The sequence below is a fragment of the Microtus ochrogaster genome, linkage group LG3 (genome assembly GCF_000317375.1).
Source record: "Microtus ochrogaster isolate Prairie Vole_2 linkage group LG3, MicOch1.0, whole genome shotgun sequence".
Taxonomy (NCBI): domain Eukaryota; kingdom Metazoa; phylum Chordata; class Mammalia; order Rodentia; family Cricetidae; genus Microtus; species Microtus ochrogaster.
The window spans coordinates 40,943,130-40,949,276 of NC_022029.1; the positions used below are offsets into that span (position 1 = coordinate 40,943,130).

The window sequence follows — 6,147 nt, forward strand, 5'->3', positions numbered from 1 at the left end:
TTTTTGGTTTTTCGAGACAGGGTTTCTCTGTAGCTTTGGAGCCTGTCCTGGAACTCCCTTTGTAGACCAGGCTGGCCTCCACCTGCCTCTGCTTCCCGAGTGCTGGGATTAATGGCGTGCACCACCACTGCTTGGCTCTTGTGACTTTCTTGTGGTGAAAGGTGGAGATGAATCCCCTGGTAAAGTGATACAGGACTGTAGCTTTTTCTATAGTACAATTAAATTATGATTATGGATTTCACTTATTTAGTGGGTACAGAATTACCATTTTACTTTTCTTATGTCAGTTTTGATAAATTACATTTTTTAATGGGACTTTTCAATTTTGCCTTGGTTTCTCAATATGTTTACAGAAAATATTTTAGGATAGCCTTTTGAATGTCTGCATAATATGCAGCTACATTTTCTTTTCATTGTTAATATTTGTTATTTGTGCCTTTCCTATTTTGTCTTGTTCAGGTGAAGACCGATTTTGACTTTTGTTGTCTGAGTTTTTCTGTCCTGTTTAGTTTCCGCAGTCCTTAAGTCCCAAAGAAATCACACAGACGTCTACATTAACTATAAACTTATTGGCCCATTAATTCAGGCTTCTTATTAACTCTTATAACTTATATTAGCCCATTATTCTAGCATATATTAGCCACATGGCTCGGTACTTTTTTCAGCAGGGTAGGTCACATCTTGCTTCTTCTGTGTCTGTGCTGGGACTGTGGAGGAATGGGCTTCCTTTTTCCCAGAATTCTCCTGTTCTCATTGACCTGTCTTTCCTTCCTGTCTGGTTGTCCTGCCTATACTTTCTGCCTGGGTACTGGCCAATCAACATTTATTTAAAATATAATTGACAGAATACAGACCATTCTACCACCCCATACTTTGATAATTATTTCGACTGTTGGGCTCCTTGACTGCTCAAGGTTTAGTATCAAGCTTGCTTTCAGATTTCTTCATGCTAACTTTCCCCTATTCTTGAGCTAGATGATGGTGTCATTTGCTGTGAGAGGGTCTTCGGTTCTAGTTTTATCACCTAGGTTATGCATATCCTTCGGAATACTATGTTACCCGCATGCCACAAGTTTTAATATGCTATATTTTCATATTTACTAATTAAAATTAATTTCTGGTATAAGATTTTACTGTGAGTTGGTTAGAAATATCTTTATGAATTTCAGAATATCAGAATATTTCTAGTCATTTTATTTTACTGTTATTTTAAAACTTCATTGGGACTTGGCAAAACGTATCCCAGTGTGCTCAGATTTCCCTATGGTACAGCAATGGTCAGTTTAGACGCCTTGTTTCATGCGAGCTTGGGGGAAAACTGTGCTCCACTGCAGGGGCGGCAGCGTTATTGTGTGCTGCTGTGCCAGTCTTGTAAGGACATTTGAAATCTACTACAGCGTTATGATTTTTCAAGTTGATAAATTGTATAGCAATATGTAAAAGTAGCAATGAATTCTTTGCTTAACTGACAAATTCAATGGAGTCCAACAACTTGTTGAACACTCTTTGTGTGCTTCTGTTTTGCTTGTGGATTAAAGGGTAAATGGCAGAGAGCTGTTTTTTTGCCAGTCATTGCTTTCGTTGATGCTGAGTTTGATGTGTTTGAGATCTGGTGATCACTGACTGACAAACCATGTTCCTGCAAATAAGCTCCCGCCTAGAAACCCTAAGAAGCAAACAGCCAGATCACAGAGCCATGCAATATTCTATCAAAGTGGCTCAGGCATCATCACCTTTGAGAAAAATATTTGGACCACAGTCTTCAGGCTATCCAACAATTCTGATTATAGTGAAAACATGTGCTAATGTCATGAAACCCATGGGTAATGGTTCTAAAATACTCCCTCCTCACTGCAGACACCCAGATCTGTGACTGCTTAATTTGCCTATGACCGATGAGCACCTTTTATAAAGAAAATAGTCTTTAAATTAATTATAATATGTATTAAAATGAAATTGCTATAGACTATCTACTTGATTGCTTCTTTAGGAAATAGCAAGTAAATGTTCAGTGTATATTGAGTGCAGTTGCATGTATTTTCTGAATATTTTCCATCCACACATGTAGAATCTGTGTAATGCACTCACTACACAGTAACCATTGTCCCCCGCTAGTCTGACATCAAGTTGATCTTTTTGAAACGTGAGTCTTCTCATACTCCCTATCTTCCCCTTGGATAAATGTCCACAAGCCCCTAATACTGCTAAAGAAAACTGAATTGTAGTAGCTCAGCATGTTGAGCCCACTGTGGTCTGATTCCTGACTTCTGTCTCTTGGTGTGCACCAGAGCCCCAGGGAATTCAGTAAACAAATGGGCCTTTTCAGGCTCCTCTTGCAGGCTGGAGTCTGTTATTTTTCCGTCTCACCTTGGGTCCCTGGTTGGCCTCTTGTGAACCACCCCTAGGTATCTAGGTACTATCATCAGATTGATGTTAAAGTATAAGCCCTAAAGTGACTGTGGGGTATCATTTTAAGATGAGCGTTTTATTTTCCATAACATTTAGGGAAGTGGCAGGGAACAGGATCTATGTAGAGAGGGCAGGGTACGAGATGAAGATACATGGAGGTGATGAACTGGAACAGACTGGTTTTGTTCAAATGAGAATGTAGGGCTCATGATTTATCAGTACATGTAGGGGAAGTACAAGAGATCAAGTTGCCTTTCATATTCTGTAAAGCTAACCCAAACTGGCCTGAAACAGTAGACGCTATGGGCCATAGGGGCATTTTAGGAGCTTTTTATCCACCCTTAAAAGGAATAACCTTGGGCAGAAGACAAACATGAGAGTGTGTTTCTATAACTTTTAAATCGTAGTACTTTTGCTTACACTTCCTGATGTCCTTTCTTTTCTATATGTGTATGTGTGGTGCTGTTGTTGTTTTGTTCCTGGGGATTGAATAACCTAGGATGTGCTTGCTAGGCAAACACTCTACCATTAAGCCATATCCATAGCCCATACAGATATCATACTATAAGAAAATAAAGCTTAACAAACATACCTGTTTTCTAGGCAGTGAAGCTGGGGGATTTCAGTGGGCTTATCTGGGAGCAGAACCATGAATAATCCCTAACAGGTTGTCTTCAAGTTCTTGAATAAGTTACTCCCTGGGGAAATCTGCTGGACAAGTCTTAGACCTTCTCTTTGTGATGGGTAAAAGACTTTCTCTATTTCTCTGTTTCTCTATTCAACTACTTTTTGAATTCTAAAAGTCGGCATTCAGGTTTTTAATTTTCTCTCTCCCTGTATCTTCCTGCACTGCACAGCCTGGCTCAGTCCAGGGGACTCTGGTCCTGTCATTTGTTCTGGACATGGAGGTATAGAGCGTGAGACTGATGCGAGAAAGCAGCCCAGAGCCAGCAGAGGGTTTGTGTGAAGAAATGGGCAACCCGTGTAAAGACGCAGAGGCTCATCCTCAGGGACTTGATGCCCAACCTCACAGAGGCACGGTGCCAAGACTTGAAAACACAAACTCTTCCTAAAATGGTGTTGCACGTTTATCCTGGAACTCTTACTGGCAGCCACAATGACAGAAATGGATGGAGTGCTGGAAACTATGAACAGTGATAGACTATTTTTATTGTTGTGCTTTTTTCTTTGCCCTCCTTTCCTTCTTCTCTCTCTCAATCCCTCCCTTCCTCTAATTTTCCCTTCTCCTGTTTCTCCCTCCCTCCTTATTTTGGGTACTTGTGAAATGAATTCCTATTAAACACCTAGACCAGAAGTTCTCTTGAATGCTACTAAAAAATTGGATAGCTCCCTCCCTTTTTACACAGGTATTTTTATTCCTTTGGGAGTATATAAGAAGTAAAAATAAGTAATAAAATAATTAAGGATTTATCTGTCACTTCAAAATATGCCTCTTACCCACTAGCAATCAATCTCTGCTCCTACCTCAAGCTATTTCCTGTCTCTAAGATTTTGCTTCTGTGAATCTTTCAGTATAATTTAAGCTGTGTACATGGAGTTTTGCATCTCAAATCTTTTATATAACATAATATGTTGTCTTACTTACATTGAGGTTTCTGCTCCTATTTATTATTTTAATGGATCTAGCTTTAATATGCAGTTCTGAAGAAAGGGATTCCACCATAAAGAAGAGACAAAAATGATTGTCTTATTGATTTGACACGGAGAGTTGATTTGTTTTTCTTTTCTTTCTTTTCCCCTTCCTCACTTTGAATTTCTTTTTTAAAATTAAATTATATTCATACAACATATTTTGATATTTTTCCACTCCCCTGATCACTCTCAGATCTCTCCCCACCTCCCTTCCTACTCAGCTTTGTTTTTTACTCTTTAAAACAACAAAAAACCTGATAAAACTGCAAAAAAATGTATTTTAAAAAGTTTAAAAGAAACAAAAGCTCCCCCCTCTCTCTCTAATACATACACACATACACACACACACATGAGAGAGGGGGGGTGAGAGGGAGAGAGAGAGAGAGAGAGAGAGAGAGAGAGAGAGAGAGAGAGAGATCATTTTGTGCTGACTATTCTTGGGCATGGAGTATGCCCTGAAGTGTGGTTAATATACCCAATGAGATTCCATTGTAGGAAATAGATTTTTTTTCCCTTTGCAGCATGGATCAGTTACAAATAAACTTTTGTCCACTTCTTGCTCTCATTGCTGGGATCTCATCTGGCTTGAACCCGTGCATGCTCTATAATTTCTGTGAGTTCATATGTGCCTCAGTCCTGTTGAATGACTGAGGAAAATGATGGAGGAAAATGTTTTCTTTGAGTTGTATATCACCTCTATGTCTGACTCTTTCTGCCTTCTTTTCTTCATAGATCCCTAAGCCTTGAGGGGAAGGGGTTGAAAAAGACATCTCAGCTAGGACTGAGTGCTCCAAAGTCTCTCACTATGTACATTTCAGGTTTTGGGTCTTTGTGTTAATTCCCGTCTATTGTATGAAGAAAGCAATGGTTGAGTGATATACAATCTATTGGTATATCAGTATGCCATTAGGAGTCATTTTCTTGCATTGCTCCTTTAGCAGAATAATAATAATAGGTTTTCCCCCAGGATTTATGACCTGTTTACTCTTAGGTACTTGGCAGCATTAGTGGTATCAAATATGAATTCCATTTCATAGAGTAGGCCTTAAATCTAAGAAAAAAGTGGTTGGTTACTCCTATAGTATTTGTGCCATTATTGTACCAATATATCTTGCAGGAAAGTTGCTATTATAGGTCTCAGGATTTGTAGATTCTTGATATTGATGATTTCCTTTCTCTCCCTGTAGTGTGTGGAGTACCCCTTCCAGCACCATGAACACTAGTCATTAGGGGTGAAACTTCTAGTGGGGCATCAGCTTGACTTCTGTGTTCAATGACACAGTAAATGTCTTCATCAATAGAACCTTACCGTCAGGTTGTGAAGGACACTCAATAGCCTTAGCAGTAGACTAGGGTATTTAGAAAGAGAATTCCAAGGTCAATAATTCAACAATATGTCAACTATTTCTGGCACTGAAAGTTTTACTTAGTAGCATGAGATGTTTAATTAGGGCCTTGTCTTCCCATTATATAATAACTTTATTTAAAGTCATATGTATATGGAAACATATACATATTTATACATATGGAAACTGTGGTGGTTTGATAGAAAATGTTCTCTAAAGGGAGTGGCACTATTAGGTGGTATGGCCTTGTTGGAGTAGATGTGATCTTGTTGGAGGATGTGTGTCACAGTTCAATTCCTGTTGCCTGCAAGCTGTAGAACTCTCAACTCCTTCAGCACAATGTCTGCCTGCGTGCTGCCATGCCCCACCATGATAATGGACTAACCTCTGAAACTGTAAGCTACCCCCATTAAATGTTTTTTCTTTGCAAGAGTCGCTGTGGTCATGGTGTCTCTTCACAGCAATAGAACCCTAACTAAGACAGAAGTTTCCTCCTTAGTAGTGTGTTCTGTATGGTTTTCCAAAAGGCCTTTGTGTTATTTGTCCGTCCCCTTACTCCATTGCCTTCTCCCTGCTCCTCCTTATTTAACCCTCCCATTCTAGCTGCTCCTTTATCTCTCAGTAGCTCTACATTCTACTTCCTCTTCCTTGGGGCACACTCTGTTTCTCACTGATCCTTTGCTATGCACCTAACTGCGGTGGGTATTTAGATTTTAGCATATGTATTGAAAGCTTAAAA

General features: G+C 39.4%; 1 protein-coding gene across 1 annotated transcript in view; it reads left to right on the top strand.

Annotated features, from left to right (window-relative positions):
- The window catches only part of Pde1c (phosphodiesterase 1C), a 280,202-nt gene that overhangs the window by 150,083 nt on the left and 123,972 nt on the right, over positions 1-6,147 (top strand). The gene's annotated exons all lie outside the window — the stretch shown is intronic.